The following is a 25,681-nucleotide window of genomic DNA, read 5'->3' on the forward strand; positions in this document are numbered from 1 at the left end:
AGTTGGTCGCCTTATCAATTTCATTGTTTTGGGTGTACCAAGATGGCTGCAGCTACATTGGGGAGAATTAAAACCTCCTTGGGTGGAGACTGGCTTCAGCCTTGTGACATCATGCTGTCTCCTGTTATCAAGCATCCTTGTTCCAACAGATTAGTGTTGGAAAAATTTGCAGTCTGCATTGAGGAGGCTGAACTGAAAGCTGGTCCTGATAATGTCAACAGGGCACTAGGAGAATCACGGTACCAGGCCTCTTTTTTTTTGGGGGGGGGGGGGGGGGCAGGGGTAGCAGAGTCTTTGCTATGAGTGAGATGAAAGGGTTCAAACAGAGTAGGAGCCTACTCCAGGCTATGGCTAAGGTATTCCTTGCCAGTTGATTGAGGATGGGTGTACTAAACTCAATAGAGGCGCAGATTTGCATTTTCTCTGCCAGTGAAGAGGTCTACTCCAAAACTGGAAGATGGGAGTGCAGATTTCTTTTTTTTTTTGTTCAGAGACCATTTGTGAGGTTGAATTCTGCCTAGTCTATTGGCTATCTGGCTCTTAGTGCTGGGGAAATAAGCAGCTGGGCTTTGGATGTGATTGATGATGACTAAGTCCAAAATGCTTGCTGCTTCTCCGCAGAAGTAATGTGACCCTGTTTCTCACTGTCTGCTGACAAAAACATGGCAGCTTGGCTATCTATAGATCAATATTCAAAGGGAATAAAATATGCTCTAGAAAACTGATGTGGTGTAGTTTTGTAGACTATGACCAGGTTTCCTGAGCAAGGTAGTAGTCTAGGTAAGTGCCCCATGCAGTGTTGGGAACATCAGTTAGGATGCACAAACAGAATATCTGTGGTTAAGTTGCATCTGGATATCCACCATTGCAGTAGAGTTTGTAGCTGGAAGGATAAGCGTGGTAGAGGCTATGTATACTGGTTCCACAGGAACTAGAGATTGTATTCAGTGTTTCACATTTTGAGGCAGGCAAAGGGGACAACTGAAACAGCTATATGATCCAATATGTAAGAAGGTCTTAGCTGTGTCAGTGGTAGATATTTGAATATTGAGAACACGAGGCATTAAAAGATTGCAATCTGTCCATAGGTACGTAAGTATTGCCACACTGGGACAGACCACAGTTTCATCAAGCCCAGCATCTTGTTTCCAACAGTGGCCAGTCCAGGTCACAAATACCTGGAAAGATCCCAAAAACATTCAATACATTTTATGCTGCTTATCCCCAGAAATAGCAGTGGATTTTCCCCAAGTTCATTTTAATAATGGTCTATGGACATTTCCTTTATGAAGCTGTCCAGACCTTTTTTAAACCCCACTAAGCTAACTGCCTTTACCGCATTCTCTGGCAACGAATTCCAGAGTTTAATTACACGTTGAGTGAAGAAACATTTTCTCCGACTCGTATTAAATTTACTACTTTGTAGCTTCATCGCATGCCCCCTAGTCCTAGTATTTTTGGAAAGAGTAAACAAATGATTCACGTCTACCCCTTCCACTCCACTCATTATTTTATAGACCTCTATCATATCTCCCCATAGCTGTCTTTTCTCCAAGCTGAAGAGCCCTAGACACTTCAGCCTTTCCTCATAGGGAAGTTGTCCCATCCCATTTATCATTTTCTTCTCTGTACCTTTTCTAATTCCACTATATCTTTTTTGAGATGCGGCAACCAGAATTGAACACAATATTCGAGGTGCGGTCGCACCATGGACCGATAACAAATGCATTATAATGTCCTCATTTTTGTTTTCCATTCCTTTCCTAATAACATCAGTCAATATCGGGGTAATTGAAATCACCCATTATTATTGTGTTGCCCAGTTTGTTAGCGTCCCTAATTTCCTTTAACATTTCTACATTCATCTGTTCATCCTGGCCAGGAATACGGTAGTGCACTCCTATCACTATCCTTTACACATGGAATCTCAATCTATAGGGATTCCAAGATGTGTTTTGTTTCCTGCAGAATTTTTAATCTATTTGATTGAAGGCCCTCCTTAACATACAATTCGATCCACCCTATCACTATGATATAATTTGTAACCTTGGTTATCCTCCTTCCACCAGGTCTCAGAGATGCCTATTATATCTAATTTCTCATTTAGTGCAATACATTTTCTCCCATCTTATTTCTTAGGCTTCTGTCATTTGCATATAGATGTTTCAAACTATCTTTGTTGTTCCTATTTATATCATCATGCTCAGTACTTGACAGTATTAATCTGCAATCTTTTGTCTGATTTTTATTTAAGGACACCTGATCTACTATGGACTCTTTTGCAACCTCACTACTGGGATACCCTATCTTCCCTGTTTTGGTGATATCTTTGAAAGATACCTTATTCCAAACCATGCGATTTTGAGTGACTGTCAGACTTCCCCCAGTTTCTAGTTTAAAAGCAGTTCTATCCCCTTTTTAAATGCTGATGCCAGCAGCCTGGTCCCACCTTGGATAAGGTGAAGCCCATCTTTCGGAATAGGCTCCCCCTTCCCCAGAATGTTGCCCAGTTCCTAACAGATCTAAAACCCTCCTCCCTGCACCATCATCTCATCCACGCATCCACAGTAGAAAAGCTTTTGCTCCTACTGTGTGCAGAATCACTGTATGAAGAAAACAGCATTTGTAAGGAGCAAAGTTGACACATCAAAACTGACAATGAAGCCTAGGTGGATTGTTTCATTTCTGAGGGATAGAGCTAGGTTTTCTGAAGAAGCTCCCAGAAGCTAATTATCGAAATATGGAAATACTAGGTGACCCTCACTTGTGAAGCCAACACTATGAGGCATATGGTAAAAACATTAGGGAACCAATGAGGGCCAAAATGGAGGACCCTGCACTGATAAAGGGTCTGTATGGAGAAGAACTGGAGTTTCTTTCTGAAGCATGGATGATTCGAAAGTGTGTGTAAGCCTCTGAGATCCAATGTGACAGCAAGTTTACATTTATTACATATTTGCAAACCATTTTGATGCCATTCACCAGGAATCTAAAGTAGGGGTGAGCAATGATGAAAACCTTTTAACCAAAATTGTGTTATTAAATTTTAATCACATGATTAATAGTGCTTAATCATTTTTACAATATACTGTGTTAAACTGCATACCGGAAAAACTTACAACCCTGTGTCATCCAGGTTATTTAAAAAGGGACAAATTAAAACACTATACTTATGCTGTTTAATCACCTTCTATGATCACATCAAACTAGTAGTCTGATTGCTGAAAAAAGCAGTCAGTCATTCAGGCCACTCCAGAACATTTGCTGTGTGCATGTTCATGACACCACCACACCTGGAACTCTGCTTTATTTGGTTTAGGAAAACTAACAGAAGCAACATCTATTTACTCACTGTAAATATATATATATATATATATATATATATATATATATATACTCTGGCAAATGTACTACAGATTAATCATCACAGAATACTGCACAGGAGACTGTTTTCTTGCATTACAGCCCTTCTGGAAAGAAACCACTAGTAAAACTTTTCAAAATTATATTTTTTCCCCCACTCTCTTCCTCTGTCAATTTCGGGTTTGGCATCTTTCTCACTTCATAAGATTGCCAGCAGCGATTCCCACCTACTGCTTGCAACTGACCCCGATACCTTCCCTCTGTTGCATTCTGCCAAGGTGAAACAGTAAGTTGCATCAAGAGGGGGGTAGTATGCAGAAGAGGGAAAGCTTCTGAGTCTGCTACAGACAGGCTTGCCTCTCTTCATTTCTGAACACTGGCTACCACTAGAATATCAAATCCCTTTCAAATACTTGACTGTTACCCATCAAGTTTTACATTTTGGATTCCCATCATCTCTCTCCCCTATCTTCTCATTCCTTAACACTCCATAACAAACTCATGCTCTTCTCAACAGCATCTAATTACTATTCTCTCTCATCGTGACATCTAGCTCGATAGCATCAGAAACTCTTTCATCAGTGTCATTGCCCCAAACACTCTAGAATAGCCTCATACTCTAGGACTGAGCTCTCCTACCAGAAATTCAAAAGCAACCTAAAAGTCTATTTCTATACTCTTTTCTGCAAGTTTGATCAACTTCTGCTAAGACTCTGTTCTGTTGGTTGGCTTCAGCACAATTCTTCGTGCTTTATCCTTGCCCCTGGACAGTTTTATAAATTGCAACCGTTTTACCTTTTTACAAGTTGCTTAAAAAATACACGGTCGATGTTCCCAATTAGGACATTATGATCAAGAGGAAAAACTGGGATGGGTGTGTTTCATTGTGTGATGTAAAGGAAAAACAAATTTACATTACAATATATGACTGGAGAGAGAACCAGGTGTACTGCTCCAAGATCTAGTCAACCATTCCATAAAAAACAGAAAGAACCTCCTGCTAAGAAATAAAATGCAAAGCTACAGTAATTACAGTTGATGTGTGGGTGGATGTGAGCAGAAAATACATTTTAAAGAATGCAGATATAATCACACCCTATAAGGAAGCTCATTCTAATTTAGGAGAGGAACAGCAAACTGTGGTCCTTGCGTGTCACAAAAAGCTGGTTTTCAGGATACCCACAAAATACAGTAAAAGCCCCATTATGTGGCATAAATGGGAACTAGGCATTGCAGGTTAAATATCCTCCCCTATCTGAAAGTCCTCTGCTTCCTGGTCTAGTCCATTCTCTTCCTACCATTAAACAGTACACAGGGAACAGAAGGCTAAGGGGTGATGCTGGAGTGGATATAGCAAAGCACAGGACAGTTACTCTGCTTCCTAATCCAGCCTCTCTTTCCAGCCACTCATTTTCCTGACCTCCTCTCCTAGGGTCAGGAGGAGAAGGTGATGGGGAAAGAGCAAGAAGAGAAAAGCTACTCTATTGCCAAATCCAACCCTCCCACTGCCTCTCATTGCCCTGTAGCTGCTGCCTGGGAAAAATGCAGATATTTGAGTATTCTGGAGACGTGCCAGATAATGAGGCTTTTACTGTAATTCATAACATCTAATTGCATACCACTCTGGTTAATTGAAAAAATTAGTTATTTTACTTAGAATGGTACTCAATGACCACAACTGCTCTCCATCAAGTTGGGCTTAAGAAATTCAAAATACATTGTATGATGCTGCTTTAATTTGTTAATATACACAGGGCACGACAAATGGTTTACTTCTGATTTAGCACTGATCTTTTGTTTGCTATGATTACTTCTAATGTAGTGGGGATTTTATCACACACAAACAAAAAATCAGAACTAAAACTGGAACCATAAGTACATAAGTAATGCCATACTGGGAAAAGACCAAGGGTCCATCGAGCCCAGGATCCCGTCCACGACAGCGGCCAATCCAGGCCAAGGGCACCTGGCAAGCTTCCCAAACGTACAAACATTCTATATATGTTATTCCTGGTAAATTGGATTTTTCCAAGTCCGTTTAGTAGCGGTTTATGGACTTGTCCTTTAGGAAACCGTCCAACCCCTTTTTAAACTCTGCTAAGCTAACCGCCTTCACCACATTTTCCGGCAATGAATTCCAGAGTTTAATTAAACGTTGGGTGAAGAAAAATTTTCTCCGATTTGTTTTAAATTTACTACACTGTAGTTTAATCGCATGCCCCCTAGTCCTAGTATTTTTGGAAAGCGTGAACAGATGCTTCACATCCACCTGTTTCACTCCACTCATTATTTTATATACCTCTATCATGTCTCCCCTCAGCCGTCTCTTCTCCAAGCTGAATACCCCTAGCCTCCTTAGTCCTTCTTCATAGTGCGCTAACCTTAGTGCTATTAACAAGGTAAGGAGCTGCATAAGAAATCATTTCTGATGTAACAAACTACAACGAAGATTGTCAGTTTAGGGGTTCCCCTCCCTCTTCATTCCTTTCCCTTTCAGCGCTGAAACTTACTTTACATAAGTACATAAGTACATAAGTACATAAGTAGTGCCATACTGGGAAAGACCAAAGGTCCATCTAGCCCAGCATCCTGTCACCGACAGTGGCCAATCCAGGTCAAGGGCACCTGGCACGCTCCCCAAACGTAAAAACATTCCAGACAAGTTATACCTAAAAATGCGGAATTTTTCCAAGTCCATTTAATAGCGGTCTATGGACTTGTCCTTTAGGAATCTATCTAACCCCTTTTTAAACTCCGTCAAGCTAACCGCCCGTACCACGTTCTCCGGCAACGAATTCCAGAGTCTAATTACACGTTGGGTGAAGAAAAATTTTCTCCGATTCGTTTTAAATTTACCACACTGTAGCTTCAACTCATGCCCTCTAGTCCTAGTATTTTTGGATAGCGTGAACAGTCGCTTCACATCCACCCGATCCATTCCACTCATTATTTTATACACTTCTATCATATCTCCCCTCAGCCGTCTCTTCTCCAAGCTGAAAAGCCCTAGCCTTCTCAGCCTCTCTTCATAGGAAAGTCGTCCCATCCCCACTATCATTTTCGTCGCCCTTCGCTGTACCTTTTCCAATTCTACTATATCTTTTTTGAGATACGGAGACCAGTACTGAACACAATACTCCAGGTGCGGTCGCACCATGGAGCGATACAACGGCATTATAACATCCGCACACCTGGACTCCATACCCTTCCTAATAACACCCAACATTCTATTCGCTTTCCTAGCCGCAGCAGCACACTGAGCAGAAGGTTTCAGCGTATCATCGACGACGACACCCAGATCCCTTTCTTGATCCGTAACTCCTAACTCGGAACCTTGCAAGACGTAGCTATAATTCAATATGGTGAAAATGCAAATAGCACCTCCAGAGGTGACAAAGTTTTTATGTTTCCAAACCAGACCCCAAGACATCACTAGCCCAGGTGGGTCCTTATCCCTGAAAACCCTCAAGCCACCTGACCTCCATCTGTAGGGAAGCCACTATAGAAAAATCAGGGTATGCTTCCAGCTTGTTGGATATTACAGTGATTTATGATGTTTAGCATGTGGAGTTGATATATCACACCACAAATTTCTAGCACTAGCATTAAACTGTTTCATGCATATGTTTCTTTATGACCATCACTGATGTTATGTGTAATGTTATATAATTATTTGAATGGTATTTTATCCGCACATCTGTTTTCACTGCACTTATCTCTTTAAAGTGAATTCTGAAAAAAAGTGCTATTTGCATTTTCACCATATTGAATTATAACTAGTTACTTATCAAAGGATTAATGTTCCATAACACAATTCTCTTAATGGTATTTCTTAGAATGTTTGTTTTTACTGCACTCAGTGCTACTTTCAGAATCGCGATTCACTTTAACAGGTTTATTTCTGTTTTTCTAACAGACACTTTATTATATAGTGATTCATTACAATATTACTCTGATTGGCAAGACTTTTCATTCATTTTTAGTGGATTTTTTGGCAATCGTCATTCTTAAATGGATGTTTTGGCTTTCATCATTTTATGAATGTATAATTTTTGGTTCATGCTTCTATGCATTTTGGTTTTTAGCTATTTGTATAAAGATATTATAAAATGCATTTAATATTTATATTTTTGTTTAAATTTTTAATTGGATGTTATTCCATATGTATATTTTTGATCTTTTTATACTTGCAAGAACCTATATTGCTCTTTGGCTATTGAAGCAGGAACAAGAACTTGATGTTTTTTTTACTGTTACACTTGTGGTAACTCGCTGGGGTGCCTCCAAGATTAGGTTTGGGAACCACTGGTATATGTCATTGCTAGACCCCTGACGCAGGTATCTGCTGCAACACAGCTCATGTCTGGTCCTTCAATAAACTTACTTTTTGATGCTCCCTAACTCTGAAGGCTCATCATGCTTCTTTACTTATGCAATATGCTAATTCATAAGATTATGTCCGTGCCACAACGTTTTAGTTAAATCCTTAACATAGTGATGGAAAAATAACTCTAGGGATTCTAATACCTACCACTTAGCTTAAAGAGGTACTTCAACAGTGCTAAAAGACAGGTAGGTTGAAATGCTCTATGAGAGTGTACAGTACTGATCTATAGCACTATTAGCCCTCTAAAGAAGAAAATACCTTTAAAATATCAAGTTATTTGCTCTAGGACTGTACCAATAGACTTTACCAGGCATAGGCTCAGCAGAAGGACAAAGGGTTAACCAGCTACTGGATAAGTGAGAATAAGCCCACATGATGGGGAACAACTTTCAAGTTATTTTTTCAACTTTATATTTTAATGTTAAATACATTTCATGAAATGCCACGTTCACAATACAGATTAAACTTTAGATGTGACTGTTCCTTAGTTACTGAATATCATTATTAAGGAAAACATTTACTCTTGAAAGAACACAGATGTCATTCTGATTAATCCAAAAAATTGCAAAAGGTCAAACAGAACTGATCTGTTCTCCTGTGCGAATCCATGAACCATCAGCAATCAGCTATTTCAGTGGTTGTAAGGAGGATCAACAAGGCAGCGCGTCACATGTAGCCACAAACTGCAACTTTATAAACAGGGTTTCTGTTTTTAGTTTACAGTTCTAGCTATTTTAAAGTTATATAAATATACTAGTAAGAAAGGCCCATTTCTGAGGCCAATGAAATGGGTGCTACAAGGCGCTTTGGTTACCATCCCCCTCCCCTTGTTGGTGGACTTACCCTCCTTGCTTGAGGGTGGTCGTGGTCGCCTCGCGACGTACAGAGTGGCTGGCTGGCTCCCTCGCTGCGTGTGACTTACAGCCTGCCTGCCTCACACTCCCTCCGTTCGTCGTCACATAGTAGATCGATGTGTGCCCCGCCCTCGCGTCAAACGTGATGACGTCGAGGGCGCAGCGATGCGGTCGTGTCATTGCTTCGCCTGCGACGTCATCACGTTTGACGCGAGGGTGGGGCAAACAGTAATGGGGATAAATTCCAATCTATGCTGCCTCACAAACCGGAAGTTGCAGCTTCCTTAGAACGTTGAGGTAGGGAATTATGTGTGGAAGAGGCGTGGCTGAGGGCGGGTCTATCAGTGACAGTGAGTGGTGCCTGAGTGACAGTGAGTGGTGACAGCCTAAGTGCAGGGCTCCAGTGTTTCCCTGCCACAGAGTGAGCTTCAGAATGTTTGAGGTGAGAATTATTTATTTAGATAACAGTGCTGGGCAGGGGAGGGGGGAGGAGTTCTCTTTCCCTTCAGCCTATCTCCACCAATCTCTCAAACCCGCCACCCTTTACTCGTTCTGTCGTCTTCTGTCCCAGCTCCAACAATAGACACTCCAGAAGCAGCTGTATAGCAGAACCAGCAGGAGGAGGACAGTGAAGGCCTCTTAGCAGGTAACTTCTACATCTGAGAAACTATCATGACAGAAAACATGCAAAGTCAGGGTAATGGGTCTATGGCACGAAGACTTAAAGAGGATACCGGGGAGAGTTCTCATCTCCATCAGCCTATTTCCACCAATTTATCAAGCCATCCATCCTTTACTCATTCAGTCTTCCTCCTTCCCAGCTTCAACACTGGCCAGAGTCCCTGGCTGTGGGGAGATCCCCAGAGAAGGAACAATGGTAAAACTAGAGGGCATGAATTGAGGTTGCAGGGCAGGAGACAGGAGTAATGTCAGGAAATTCTTTTTCACAGAGAGGATGGTTGAAGCCTGGAATGCACTCCTGACGAAGGTGGTAGAGACAAAAACAGTGACAAAATTCAAAATGGTGTGGGATAAACAGAAGATCTCTAAATAGAAAATGAATGGTATTAAAAAAAAAAAAAAAAAACCCTAAATGGCGGCATGTGTGTGGATATTTCGAGTGACACGTAGACGGTGACTCCAACTGTCATGAACTAGTGCCAGAGCTGGGCAGACTTGTACAGTCTGTGTCCCTTATATGGCAATCCAGTTTAGGATGGTCTGGAAAGAGCTTTGACAGCAACTTCCGTGGCTGAAACCTAAGGACAGTGTTGGGCAGACTTTTATGGTCTGTGTCCCGCAAATGACAAAACAGATAGGCTGGAGTGGGCTTCATCATCAACTCCAGTAGTTGGAATGTAAGGACAAAGCCGGGCGGACTTCTATGGTCTATGTCCCAGAAATGCCAAAGAAAGACCATGATCAAGTATTTTACATCATATTCATTGTTGATTTAAGCATGAATTGATGAGTGTGACAGTTCGGCAGACTGGATGGATTGTTCAGGTCTTTATCTGCCGTCACTTACTATGTTGCTCAACAGAAACTCCTAAACTTTGCATATAGACAAGAGGAGGACAGAAAGTAGTTTAATGTCACTGTACCTAAGAAGTGCATCCAGCACAAAGGCCAACAAAGAAATACAGGAACTAAGAAGCAGCAAGAATTCAGAATCAAATGGAAGCAAGACAAACAGAAGATGGAAGCAATACCTTACCAAATACAGAACGTCAGGAAATCAGATGGCTGGTCAGCAGCAGCAACAAGGAGTAGTGCACGCCTGGAATAATGGTAAAACAGTGGAGGACAAGCCAGAGGCAGGGCATGAATTACCTGAGTCTACCCTGGGCTGGATCCCACTGGATCAATCAGAGATAAGAATGGAATTACCACTTGGACCCAGAAAGACAAAGGTACCTGCCTTCCAGAAGGAGCTATATCAACCCAACAATTGGTCCTCACACCTGCAGAATCATTTTGGAAGAGTTCAAACTGGTTCCAAGCCAACAAAGGAAAAACTGTTACGCATGCCCAAAGGCAAGTAAACGTTTTAAAAAAAAAAATACATATACTTTGTTTACTTATAGCACACTGATCAAAGGTATGAGCAGAACACAATATACCAGCAACTGTGGAGGAAAAAAAAAAAAGCTAACAGTGCCATAGCTACCCACTGAAACAGAATTCCCAAAATATTCAAAGTTGTAAAAAGAAACAAGCATAAATTCAGGTAAGTCAACCTAAACCCCTCAAGACAAGGGACGGTCATACATACCCTTTGCCATTCTGGGTCTCCACAAAGTGCTCAATTTCACCCTTTGTGCCCTCTGATTCCAGATAAAGCTAAAACATTTCCCCTTAAATTTCTATTGAGCAATGCACAGGGCATATACTGAAAAACACAAGATGTGGTAAGATATTCATCTTAAGCAAAGTTTTATGCCCTGCCCAAGAGAGAACAAATCTGAACCAAGCCTTTAAATCCTTACAGACTTTATCCACCATGACAGCAGTTATAGTTCTATAAGCTCCCAAGACTCATTCACTGCCTGGATTGCCAGATATTAGAGGCTTTTACTGATAATTTTAAACTGTGCAAGACATCTGTAGCTGACTGCATTGCCTATTAGGATAATCTCAGACTTCTGACATGTGGACCTCGTAGCCCAATTCTGACAAGACCTCTAACAGTCAGCCTGAAGTACACATTAATGAAAAAAGATTAGCATACTGTCATTATACAGAGAGAAGATCTTTTTCCTCCCCCACACCTTGAAATCAGCTATGCATGAATCCATGCATAATTTCAAAGGTCAAACTAAATATCAAAAGTGATAGAGGGAAGCCATGCCAAAAACTACTCCTAATATCACAAAAATCTGAAAAGCAGTCATTAATGACACGCCTCACAACTGGCTGTGTATAAATCTACGCAACAAACGTTTCACAGACCCCAGACTTTGCCAAGGGGATGAACAAAGGCCAGGGAATCTTATCTAGAGCCACTAGAATCATAGGGGTTAAATTTCTTAGGAAGTGCTAATATATAAAATATTTTACGTATATTGACAGTGAGAAACCTACCATTTATAATCTTCATAGGCCTCAGCTGCAGCACTTTCACTAGCGTCTTCAAATCTTTATATAGTATTTATATCTGTTGATAGGAATTGGCATCCTATCCCTTATCCTCCTTCTGAATTATGTTTATAGGTCTATATTTATTTTAGCACTTAAGATCCTGCCTTAGACATCTACCAAAGTAGCTTACAACACAATTAAAATAGAAAAGAACACCATTAATAGGACAGGAGAAATATCAGGAATGAGAAGAAGGACAAGTAGGGCGGGAAGAACAACTAAGAGAGGAGAAGGGAGGATGATACAGATTGACACAACTCAGTGCCAGGAGGAACACCCCTGAAAGCATGTGTAAAAAGAAAGGTTTTTAAGCCAGCTCTGAATTTCAAGTAAGGTGGCTCTTTGTGAAGGGTAGTAGGCAAGGAATGCCACAAAAATGGAGTCATACAAAAAAAATTTAGACAACCTCACTGATTCTAGACAGGCACTGGAAACAGGAAGGATAGATAAGCGAGAGGCCTGGAAAGAGCAAACAGCACAGAATACAGCTTGGGGCATATGGTGTAATCAAGGAGCTCAGATAGGCAGAATTGTGAGCGTGGAAGGCATTATGAGTTAGTTTCAAAATTTTGAAATGAATCCTGTAAGGGAATGGGAGTTAATGATGATGGATCAAAAGTGGAGTGACATGGTCTAACTTCTTAGCATGAGACAACAAATGAGCAGTGGTATTTGGACAGATTCTCGACATTTCACAAGGGAGGTTCCAATATCAGTATGTATGAGGTTACAGTAGTCAAGCTGCAATGAAACTAGTGTAGACAAGAGTCATCAAGGCTCTGCAACAGGAGTAGCCTAGTGGTTAGTGCAGTGACCTGACAGCCTGGGAAACTGAGTTCAATTCCCACTGCAGCTCCTTGCAACTCTGAGCAAGTCACTTAACCCTCCACTACCCCAGGTACAAAATAAGTACCTGTATATAATATGTAAACTGCTTTGTTTATAACCACAGAAAGGTGGTATATAAAGCCCAATCCGCTTCCCCTTTCCAATGCCAAAGTGCCATAAAACTAGACTTTACCTTGGAAGCCACCAGTAGAATGATAGTAGTTAACTTGTTTGGGTAACCCAGGTGACTCTGATGATCCTCACTGGTATCTAAGCAGCAAAGCAGCTAGGTCCTTTTTAATAAAACTCCACCTTTAACCCATCCAGACAGGGGCGCTTACCACTGGGAAGATACTTCCACTGTCGTCCACATCTCTGTCAATGCAAATTGCTCTGCCAGGTATTGCGTTTTACTTCTCTAAATCCTGCTAAAGCTTAATCCTACTCACATATGTATTCTCCGTATCTAAAGAGAGATCTCTGAAGTAAGAAAGGCAAATCTCTCTTACCTTAGTACATGTGAAACTGAGCCTTCCCTTGTATGAATAACTGCAACTGTGTTCTGTGAGTGTCCCGACAGAAGCCACTTGGCAAGCAGCAACCCATTGTCCTGTCATGCTCATAAAAGTTTTGCCTACCATATCTCAAGGATGTCTCAGTCTAATTTACTGTAACTCTGCTTTACATTTTAATAATTTTTTATAACACCTTTTGGTCCCACTACATTTTATTCAGCTACCATTCCCAATCCGCTTAGTCCGCTGTACCTTACACACAACTCTAGTAACTACTGTTACCTCCAGGCAATGCTGAAACTTATTTATTTAGTAATCTTACAATTAAAAAAAAAAAAAAAAGGGTACCACCCCCCATGTCAGATACATTCCCACAAAAAAGGCAATGACACATTCTTTTTAGAAAGCAGGGAATGAGCTACTCTGATTTACTCTGTTACAGCCTATAAATTCCTCCACTATACAGTATTTCACACTGATGCCCACATGTTTATATGCTTACTGTGCAAATATTTATTTCAAAATGATAATCTATTTGCTAGCCATTTATAAAAAAGAAGTTCGCTAGGCTAAGAGAGCATATTTTTCTAAATAAATACCACAGATAATTGTCCAAAAAATTCTGCTTCTCCCATCTTATGCTCCCACCTGGTGGAAGGAGGATAACCGGTGGGACACTGTCATACTGGGGTACAAATTATATCGTAGTGATAGGGTGGATCGAATTGGTGGAGGGGTAGCATTGTATATTAAGGAAAGCCTTGAGTCAAATAGATTGAAAATTCTGCAGGAAACAAAACACTTCTTGGAATCACTGTGGATTGAAATTCCATGTGTAAAGGGGAAAAGGATAGTGATAGGAGTGTACTACTGTCCGCCTGGCCAGGATGAACAGACGGATGCAGAAATGTAAAAGGAAATTAGGGGCGCAAACAAACTGGGCAACACAATAATAATGGGTGATTTCAATTATCCCTGATATTGACTGGGTAAATGTAACATCGGGGCATGCTAGGGAGGTAAAATTCCTTGATGAAATCAGGGACTGCTTTATGGAGCAAGCTGGTACAGGAGCTGACGAGAGAAGAAAAAATTCTAGACCTAGTCCTTAGTGGAGCGCATGATCTGGTGCGGGAGGTAATGGTGCTGGGGCCACTTGATAACAGTGATCATAATATGATCGGATTTTATATTAGCCTTGAAGTAAGTATACATAGGAAATCAAATACGTTAGCGTTTAACTTTAAAAAAGGAGACTATGATAAAATGAGAAAAACTGGTGAAAAAAAAAAAACTTAGAAGAATGGCTGCGAGGGTCAAAAATTTACATCAGGCGTAGATGCTGTTCAAAAACACCATCCTGAAAGCCCAATCCAAATATATTCTGGGTATCAAAAAGGAAGGACGACGGAAGATCAAACGACAGCTGGCATGGTTAAAAAGTGAGGTGAAGGAAGCTATTACAGCTAAAAGAAAATCTTTCAGAAAATGGAAGAAGGAACCGACTGAAAATAATAAGAAACAATATAAGGAATGTCAAGTCAAATGCAAAGTGCTGATATGGAAGGCTAAGAGGGACTTCGAAAAAAAAGATTGTGCTGGAGGCATAGTAAAAATGTTTTTTAGGTATATTAAAAGCAGGAGGCCGGCAAAAGAATCGATTGGACCACTAGATGACCAAGGAGTAAAAGGGGCGATCAGGGAAGACAAAGCCGTAGCAGATAGATTAAATGAATTCTTTGCTTCGGTCTTCAACGAGGAAGATTTGGGTGGGATACCGGTGCCAGAAATGGTATTCGAAGCTGATGAGTCGGAGAAACTTAATGAGTTCTCTGTAAACCTGGAGGATGTAATGGGGCAATTCTACAAACTGAAGAGAAGCAAATCTCCTGGACCAGATGGTATTCATCCCAGAGTACTCATAGAACTGAAAAATGAACTTGCGGAGCTATTGCTAGTAATATGTAGTTTATCCTTAAAATCGAGCGTGGTACCAAAAGATTGGAGGGTGGCCAATGTAACGCCGATTTTTAAAAAAGGTTCCAGAGGAGATCCTGGAAATTATAGACCAGTGAGTCTGACGTCGTCGGTGCCAGGAAAAGTGGTAGAGACTATTACAAAGAACAAAATTACAGAGCATGGATTAATGAGACAAAGTCAACATGGATTTAGTGAAGTGAAATCTTGCCTCACCAATCTACTACATTTCTTTGAAGGGGTGAACAAACATGTGGATAAAGGTGAGCCAGCTGATACTGTGTATCTGGATTTTCAGAAGGCGTTTGACAAAGTGCCTCATGAAAGACTCCAGAGGAAATTGGAGAGTCATGGGATAGGAGGTAGTGTTCTACTGTGGATTAAAAACTGGTTAAAAGATAGAAAACAGAGAGTAGGGTTAAATGGTCAGTATTCTCAATGGAGAAGGGTAGTTAGTGGGGTTCCCCAGGGGTCTGTGCTGGGACCGCTGCTTTTTAACATATTGATAAATGACCTAGAGATGGGAGTAACTAGTGAGGTAATTAAATTTGCTGATGACACAAAGTTATTCAAAGTCGTTAATTCGCAAGAGCATTGTGAAAAATTACAAGAGTACCTTACAAGACTGGGAGACTGGGCACCTAAATGGCAGATGACGTTTAATGTGAGCAAGTGCAAAAGTGATGCATGTGGAAAAGAGGAACCCGGATTATAGCTACGTCATGCAAGGTTCCACGTTAGGAGTCACGGACCAAGAAAGGGATCTAGGTGTCGTCATTGATGATACATTGAAACCTTCTGCTCAGTGTGCTGCAGCAGCTAAGAAAGCAAATAGAATGTTAGGTATTATTAGGAAAGGAATGGAAAACAAAAATGAGGATGTTATAATGCCTTTGTATCGCTCCATGGTACGACCGAACCTCGAATATTGTGTTCAACTCTGGTTGCTGTATCTCAAAAAAGATATAGTGGAATTAGAAAAGGTGCAGAGAAGGGTGACGAAAACGATAAAGGGGATGGGACGACTTCCCTACAAGGAAAGGCTAAAGCGGCTAGGGCTCTTCAGCTTGGAGAAAAGGCGGCTATGGGGAGATATGATAGAGGTCTATAAAATAATGAGTGGAGTGGAACGGGTAGATGTGAAGCGTCTGTTTACGCTTTCCAAAAATACTAGGACTAGGGGGCATGCGATGAAGCTACAATGTAGTAAATTTAAAACGAACTGGAGAAAATGTTTCTTCACTCAATGTGTAATTAAACTCTGGAATTCATCGCCAGAGAATGTGGTAAAGGCGTTTAGCTTAGCGGAGTTTAAAAAAAAGGTTTGGACGGCTTCCTAAAGAAAAAGTCCATAGACCATTATTAAATGGACTTGGGGAAAATCCACTATTTCTGGGATAACCAGTATAGAAATCTTTGTACTTTTTTGGGATCTTGCCAGGTATTTGTGACCTGGATTGGCCACTGATGGAAACAGGATGCTGGGTTTGATGGACCTTTGGTCTTTCCCAGTATGGCAATACTTAAGTACTTATGCACTTATTTATGCCTCAGCAAGTGGCCACTCCATAGATATCCCAGCAGAAATACTTGCCAGATTTCTAGAGCATAAGATGTCAACCCTCCAGAAAAGTTTCACTAGCACATTAACACTGCTGTGTGATCTGTCTTCCAGTCCCTGAGCTGGATGCATATCTCCGATAACTACTGGTGTTCTTGCTCAGATCTACTGGGCTTTCAGTGGTCAGTTTTTTTCAATTAATTCTCTCCTCTTGTCATAGTGGAAAAGAAAATGGGGCTCATTTTCAAAGCACTTAGACTTACAAAGTTTCATAGGTTACTACATAACTTTGTAAGTCTAAGTGCTTTGAAAATATGCCTCCTTGTCTACTTTTTTTTTTTTTTTTTTTTTTTTTAAGAGATTCTTACTTTGTACTGGACTCTTCCTTCTTTCTTTTGCTTAGATGTTAGCATTTAAGTTATCTACTATTCTGTTGTTGTTTCAAACAAGCTTATCAGCCTTCATCTGCCCATTACTTAGGAAATCAAACCTCAATCTCTCCTTGCCTGCTAATTTTTGACCAATCTCCCATTCTTGTGTAACTTTTTTAGAGTGACTGGTCCTAACCCAATTAATTCCACTCTAGAAGAAAACTCACATTGTTCATCCAAGACAATCTGGATTTAGAATTGGGCATAGAACAGACTCCCTTGCTCATAGGAATGCTGAATGAAATTCAGTTGCATATGAATTCTGGGATAATATTTATTCTTACCTTGCTTGATCTCTCGGCTGCTTTTGACAGATCATTTGTTCTTCATTGTCAGTCTTCATGATACAGAATTAGTCACTGTATTCACAAGGTTTGAGTTCTACCTGCAAGATCACACCTTCGTAGTGGCTTGTGCAGATACACTTCCCTGTGAACATCCTACTAATATGTTGAGTACCTAACAGCTCTTTATTGGCTCCCACTCAATATTAGCACATTGCTTGTTGTTACAGCTGTTGATGGTTGGTATTCTTCACTAGAGATGCACCGAATCAAACTTCACCCATGAAACTATGACATACGAAAAGAACACGTAAAGCTTCATGGTGGACTCTTCAACTGCAGAGCGAGAAATGGAGGCTGCAGCAGACAATTTATTTGGCTTACAGCTCCTTTATTGAAATCTCTTTAGTAAAAGAGACTGACATCCAGTGATACTAAGTATTCACTTGCTCAGACCTCGGTACTCTCTTGTCAGGATCGTATAGGTGCTTTTCAACAGAAATTTACTTCTATTGTGGAATTTCAAGGGGCACACTTTCCCCCTCTCTCTGCTCAATTAGTACAATTCATTTATTGAATATATCAAGCACTATACTTTCAGTTTTCAAGTCCTTAAAGCAGTTAACTCCAACTTTTTTTCATGTAAAGGGCCACAAAGTGGATACGAGGAAGCTTCAGAGGCCACCAATAGATTTTAGGCTTACACATGCAATTTTAAATACTAATTTTGATTCTACAAGGATATTTTTTTAACTCACTTTATTTTGGCTTATTAACAGTTGCTAAATCCATAAATGTGACTCCTGAGTAACCTACTTGAGTTATCATTAATGAGACCCCTCATCTACATGTCCTTACCAGGGTGCAGCCCCCAATATTAAATGCAAGCACTTCAGCAGAGAACATGCACAGAGGATCTACAAGGGACAGGAAGGGGTATAGGACACAAAATCTGAGCCTTGCCAGAGCATGTCTCATGCAGCATTTATAAGACTAGGAAGGAGTTACCACCTGGTCTCTGGACAGGTCCTGGTTTTACCCCACAGCAAGTATAAATCTACAGATCTAATTTTATTAGTGCTTTTGACTCCTAACCACTACTCTCTTGCCTTGTACCCCACCTCTTTAATTCCCTCACCTCTTAGTTGTTCTGTTTACCTGTCTTGTCTTATTTAGATTGTGAGCTCTTTGAGCAGGGACTGTCTTTTCGTGTATGGTGTACAGCGTTGCGTATGCCTTGTGGCGCTATAGAAGTGATAAGTAGTAGTAGTTATTAGAAAGTCAGAGGAAAAAAACATAAGTTACACATATATGCGTGCCCTGGCATAAAACTAGGATGGACGGAGAGAGAATCTGAAGTACACAGGTTGGAAATCCACAGCCACTCCCAGCGTGCCATCTTCACTTACCTCTCTCCGTACAAATAATGGACACAAGAGAGGAGGGCAACAGTATCCCAGAAGCAGTTAAGAGTCAGAGCAGAGTGAATATTTCCGGGTTACCAGTTCCCTTCTACCAGAAGAAAGGGTTTCTGTGGCAAGCTCCTGAGCGCGTACAAATCTGTTGCTTGAACGGTGCTGCATCGGTTATAGAGCCACAAAAATGGATTGCCAGGTCGCATGCTGGAAATCACTGCCTTAAAGGGAGATTTTGATGACTGTTACAGATATTTGTGGAAAAAATCAGTTTAGAATGGTGCTATCTGTTGCCCTCAAACATGCAGCTATACGGCTGTTACTAAAAACATGCTAAACTCCATCCTTCTATGGCCAATAACTTTTGTCCAATTTCTTCATTATCCTTTATGGTAAAGGAATTGGTCCTTTATCAATTACAAGAGGTCACAGGATTAAATAATTTAATCTTAAATTATTAATTTTAAAGAATACAACTACTAAAGATGATGTTAACAATAATCAAAAAATGTGAAAAAAGAAAATATAAATTGCAAAGGAGCCCTTATCAGCATATCAAATCGGAATACATTTAGCAATTCATCAAAATTCCCTTGTAATTTAGTAACTTTGAATTTGCAGATGGGAGAAGATTAGTCTCTTTACTGATTGTTGCTTTTTCTGGATCACTTATAAATGTTTAAAAGCACCATTACCAATTCAGATCCCTGGGGTACTCAAATATTTGCCCACATGGTAAAGTCCCTTACCGAACCAAAGGAGACAGAGTGAAGGTAAGGCAAACTGGCAGCTTCACCTAGGCCACCTTGGATCTACTGAAGGAGTGGGGTGTAGCTGCTAAATTGTGTAAGAATAAATATTCAGAAAAAGCGAATGCTACATACCTGTAGAAGGTATTCTCCGAGGACAGCAGGCTGATTGTTCTCACTGATGGGTTGACGTCCTCGGCAGCCCCCTCCATCGGAAAGTTTACTAGCAAAGGCCTTTGCTAGTCCTCGCGCGCCCATGCGCACCGCGCATGCGCGGCCGTCTTCCCGCCCGAAACCGGCTCGAGCCGGCCAGTCCAGTATGTAGCAAAACAATACACTTCAAGGGAAGACTCAACTCCAAAGGGGAGGCGGGCGGGTTTGTGAGAACAATCAGCCTGCTGTCCTCGGAGAATACCTTCTACAGGTATGTAGCATTCGCTTTCTCCGAGGACAAGCAGGCTGCTTGTTCTCACTGATGGGGTATCCCTAGCCCCCAGGCTCACTCAAAACAACAACCATGGTCAATTGGGCCTCGCAACGGCGAGGACATAACTGAGATTGACCTAAAAAATTTACCAACTAACTGAGAGTGCAGCCTGGAACAGAACAAACAGGGCCCTCGGGGGGTGGAGTTGGATCCTAAAGCCCAAACAGGTTCTGAAGAACTGACTGCCCGAACCGACTGTGGCGTTGGGTATCCTGCTGCAGGCAGTAATGAGATGTGAATGTGTGGACAGATGACCACGTCGCAGCTTTGCAAATTTCTTCAATGGAGGCTGACTTCAAGTGGGCTACCGACGCAGCCATGGCTCTAACATTATGAGCCGTGACATGACCCTCAAGAGCCAGCCCCGCCTGGGTGTAAGTGAAGGAAATGCAATCTGCTAGCCAATTGGATATGGTGCGTTTCCCTACAGCCACTCCCCTCCTATTGGGATCAAAAGAAACAAACAATTGGGCGGACTGTCTGTGGGGCTGTGTCCGCTCCAGGTAGAAGGCCAATGCTCTCTTGCAGTCCAATGTGTGCAGCTGACGTTCAGCAGGGCAGGAATGAGGACGGGGAAAGAATGTTGGCAAGACAATTGACTGGTTCAGATGGAACTCCGACACGACCTTTGGCAAGAACTTAGGGTGAGTGCGGAGGACTACTCTGTTATGATGAAATTTGGTGTAAGGGGCCTGGGCTACCAGGGCCTGAAGCTCACTGACTCTACGAGCTGAAGTAACTGCCACCAAGAAAATGACCTTCCAGGTCAAGTACTTCAGATGGCAGGAATTCAGTGGCTCAAAAGGAGGTTTCATCAGCTGGGTGAGAACGACATTGAGATCCCATGACACTGTAGGAGGCTTGACAGGGGGCTTTGACAAAAGCAAACCTCTCATGAAGCGAACAACTAAAGGCTGTCCTGAGATCGGCTTACCTTCCACACGGTAATGGTATGCACTGATTGCACTAAGGTGAACTCTTACAGAGTTGGTCTTGAGGCCAGACTCAGACAAGTGCAGAAGGTATTCAAGCAGGGTCTGTGTAGGACAAGAGCGAGGATCTAGGGCCTTGCTGTCACACCAGACGGCAAACCTCCTCCAATGGAAGAAGTAACTTCTCTTAGTGGAGTCTTTCCTGGAAGCAAGCAAGATGCGGGAGACACCCTCTGACAGACCCAAAGAGGCAAAGTCTACGCCCTCAACATCCAGGCCGTGAGAGCCAGAGACTGGAGGTTGGGATGCAGAAGCGCCCCTTCGTCCTGTGTGATGAGGGTCGGAAAACACTCCAATCTCCACGGTTCTTCGGAGGATAACTCCAAAAGAAGGGGGAACCAGATCTGACGCGGCCAAAAAGGAGCAATCAGAATCATGGTGCCTCGGTCTTGCTTGAGTTTCAACAAAGTCTTCCCCACCAGAGGGATGGGAGGATAAGCATACAGCAGGCCCTCCCCCCAATCCAGGAGGAAGGCATCCGATGCTAGTCTGCCGGAGGCCTGAAGCCTGGAACAGAACTGAGGGACTTTGTGGTTCGCTCGAGATGCGAAGAGATCCACCAAGGGGGTGCCCCATGCTTGGAAGATCTGTCGCACTACCCTGGAACTGAGCGACCACTCGTGAGGTTGCATAATCCTGCTCAACCTGTCGGCCAGACTGTTGTTTACGCCTGCCAGATATGTGGCTTGGAGCACCATGCCGAGACGGCGAGCCCAGAGCCACATGCTGACGGCTTCCTGACACAGGGGGCGAGATCCGGTGCCCCCCTGCTTGTTGACATAGTACATGGCAACCTGGTTGTCTGTCTGAATTTGGATAATTTGGTGGGACAGCCGATCTCTGAAAGCCTTCAGAGCGTTCCAGATCGCTCGCAACTCCAGAAGATTGATCTGTAGATCGCGTTCTTGGAGGGACCAACTTCCTTGGGTGTGAAGCCCATCGACATGAGCTCCCCATCCCAGGAGAGACGCATCCGTGGTCAGCACTTTTTGCGGCTGAGGAATTTGGAAGGGACGTCCCAGAGTCAAATTGGAGCAAATCGTCCACCAATACAGGGATTTGAGAAAACTCATGGACAGGTGGATCACGTCCTCTAGTCCCCCAGCGGCCTGATACCACTGGGAGGCTAGGGTCCATTGAGCAGATCGCATGTGAAGGCGGGCCATGGGAGTCACATGAACTGTGGAGGCCATGTGGCCCAGCAATCTCACTGCCGAGCTGTGATCTGCTGGGACGCACGCACCCGCGAGACGAGGGACAACAAGTTGTTGGCTCTCGCCTCTGGGAGATAGGCGCGAGCAGTCCGAGAATCCAGCAGGGCTCCTATGAATTCGAGTTTCTGCACTGGGAGAAGATGGGACTTTGGGTAATTTATCACAAACCCCAGTAGCTCCAGGAGGCGAATAGTCATCTGCATGGACTGCAGGGCTCCTGCCTCGGATGTGTTCTTCACCAGCCAATCGTCGAGATATGGGAACACGTGCACCCCCAGCCTGCGAAGTGCCGCTGCTACCACAGCTAGGCACTTCGTGAACACCCTGGGAGCAGAGGCGAGCCCAAAGGGTAGCACACAGTACTGGAAGTGGCGTGTGCCCAACTGAAATCGCAGATACTGTCTGTGAGCTGGCAGTATCGGGATGTGTGTGTAGGCATCCTTCAAGTCCAGAGAGCATAGCCAATCGTTTTGCTGAATCATGGGGAGAAGGGTGCCCAGGGAAAGCATCCTGAACTTTTCTTTTACGAGATATTTGTTCAGGGCCCTTAGGTCTAGGATGGGACGCATCCCCCCTGTTTTCTTTTCCACAAGGAAGTACCTGGAATAGAATCCCAGCCCTTCTTGCCCGGATGGCACGGGCTCGACCGCATTGGCGCTGAGAAGGGCGGAGAGTTCCTCTGCAAGTACCTGCTTGTGCTGGAAGCTGTAAGACTGAGCTCCCGGTGGACAATTTGGAGGTTTTGAGGCCAAATTGAGGGTGTATCCTTGCCGGACTATTTGCAGAACCCACTGGTCGGAGGTTATGAGAGGCCACCTTTGGTGAAAAGCTTTCAACCTCCCCCCGACCGGCAGGTCGCCCGGCACTGACACTTGGATGTCGGCTATGCTCTGCTGGAGCCAGTCAAAAGCTCGCCCCTTGCTTTTGCTGGGGAGCCGCGGGGCCTTGCTGAGGCGCACGCTGCTGACGAGAGCGAGCGCGCTGGGGCTTAGCCTGGGCCGCAGGCTGTCGGGAAGGAGGATTGTACCTACGCTTACCAGAAGCATAGGGACCAGTCTTCCTTCCCCCGAAAAATCTTCTACCTGTAGAGGTAGAGGCTGAAGGCTGCCGGCGGGAGAACTTGTCGAATGCGGTGTCCCGCTGGTGGAGAGACTCTACCACCTGCTCGACTTTTTCTCCAAAAATGTTGTCCGCACGGCAAGGCGAGTCCGCAATCCGCTGCTGGAGTCTATTCTCCAGGTCGGCGGCACGCAGCCATGAGAGCCTGCGCATCACCACACCTTGAGCAGCGGCCCTGGACGCAACATCAAAAGTGTCAAACTCCTCTGGCCAGGAATTTTCTGCACGCCTTCAGCTGCCTGACCACCTCCTGAAAAGGCTTGGCTTGCTCAGAGGGAAGAGCATCAACCAAGCCCGCCAACTGCCGCACATTGTTCCGCATGTGTATGCTCGTGTAGAGCTGGTAAGACTGGATCTTGGCCACGAGCATAGAAGAATGGTAGGCCTTCCTCCCAAAGGAGTCTAAGGTTCTAGGGTCTTTGCCCGGGGGCGCCGAAGCATGCTCCCTAGAACTCTTAGCCTTCTTTAGGGCCAAATCCACAACTCCAGAGTCATGAGGCAACTGGGTGCGCATCAGCTCTGGGTCCCCATGGATCCGGTACTGGGACTCGATCTTCTTGGGAATGTGGGGATTACTTAGTGGCTTGGTCCAGTTCGCAAGCAATGTCTTTTTCAGGACATGGTGCAAGGGAACAGTGGACGCTTCCTTAGGTGGAGAAGGATAGTCCAGGAGCTCAAACATTTCAGCCCTGGGCTCGTCCTCCACAACCACCGGGAAGGGGATGGCCGTAGACATCTCCCGGACAAAGGAAGCAAAAGACAGACTCTCGGGAGGAGAAAGTTGTCTTTCAGGAGAGGGAGTAGGATCAGAAGGAAGACCCTCAGACTCCTCGTCAGAGAAATATCTGGGGTCCTCCTCTTCCTCCCACGAGGCCTCACCCTCGGTGTCGGAAACAAGTTCACGGACCTGTGTCTGCAACCTCGCCCTGCTCGACTCGGTGGAACCCCGTCCACGGTGGGGGCGTCGAGAGGTAGACTCCCTCGCCCGCATCGGCGAAGCTCCCTCCGCCGACGTAGTCGGGGAGCCTTCCTGGGAGGTGGCCGCGGTCGGCACCGCACGCGGTACCGACGTCGGGGGCCTCAACCTGGGCGATGGGCCAGCCGGCGCCACGCTCGACGGTACCGGAGGGGTAGGGCGCAACAGCTCTCCCAGAATCTCTGGGAGAACGGCCCGGAGGCTCTCGTTTAGAGCGGCTGCAGAGAAAGGCTGAGAGGTCGATGCAGGCGTCGACGCCAGAACCTGTTCCGGGCGAGGAGGCTGTTCCGGGCTGTCCAGAGTGGAGCGCATCGACACCTCCTGAACAGAGGGTGAGCGGTCCTCTCGGTGCCGATGCCTGCTGGGTGCCGAATCCCTCGGCGACCCAGAGCTCTCGGTGCCGACGCGGGGAGGAGACCAGTGTCGATGCTTCTTCGACTTCTTCCGAAGCATGTCACCGGAGCTCCCCGGCACCGACGAGGAGGACGTAGAATCCATCCGTCGCTTCCTCGGGGCCGAGACCGAAGAGGGTCGATCCCGGGGGGGCTGTACCGCAGGAGCCCTCAGGGTAGGAGGAGACCCACCCGAAGGCTCACCGCCACCAGCAGGGGAATGGACAGCCCTCACCTGCACTCCTGACGATGCACCTCCGTCCGACGACATCAGCAGACGAAGTCTCGGTACCACCGACGTCGATACAGTCGCCCGATGCCTCGGCGCCGATGCAGAGGTCCGATGCCTCGATGCAGTCGATGGAGCGGCAGCCAAGGAAGATGGTCCGGACGCTGACGACGTCGATGCACTCGATGCCTCCGGTGCCGATGCCGACGAAGAGCCCGAGAACAAAACGTTCCACTGGGCTAATCTCGCTACCTGAGTCCGCCTTTGTAACAGGGAACACAGACTGCAGTTCTGAGGGCGGTGCTGGGCCCCTAGACACTGAAGACACGCAGAGTGCCTATCAGTGAGCGAGATTACCCGGGCGCACTGGGTGCACTTCTTGAAGCCGCTGGAAGGCTTCGATGTCATGGGCGGAAAAATCACGCCGGCGAAATCAAAAGCCGAAATGGCGAAAATTGAAGCACCAAAATTTAGAGGGAGAAAAATCTCGACCGAGGCCAAAAGAGGCCTACCCCGACAACGAAAGAAAACTTACGGGGCAAAAACTAAGAAATACGGGAAGGGCAGAAAACCCGAAAGGGTCTTCCGGAATACTACCGGAGCGCTTCCCGAACTTTTCTCAAGGAAAAAAAGGACAAAAACACGTCGAAAAGGACGCGCGAGGTCGACTCTCTGGGGCACGAACGGCGTAACACGACCGTACCGAGTGCGGACGAAAGAAGACTGGCCGGCTCGAGCCGGTTTCGGGCGGGAAGACGGCCGCGCAT

General features: G+C 44.3%; 1 protein-coding gene across 3 annotated transcripts in view; it reads right to left on the reverse strand.

Annotated features, from left to right (window-relative positions):
• CDK17 (cyclin dependent kinase 17) overlaps positions 1–25,681 on the reverse strand; it is a 191,804-nt gene that overhangs the window by 64,941 nt on the left and 101,182 nt on the right. The gene's annotated exons all lie outside the window — the stretch shown is intronic.

This window comes from Microcaecilia unicolor, chromosome 9 (assembly GCF_901765095.1).
Source record: "Microcaecilia unicolor chromosome 9, aMicUni1.1, whole genome shotgun sequence".
In the NCBI taxonomy this organism is placed as follows: Eukaryota; Metazoa; Chordata; class Amphibia; order Gymnophiona; family Siphonopidae; genus Microcaecilia; species Microcaecilia unicolor.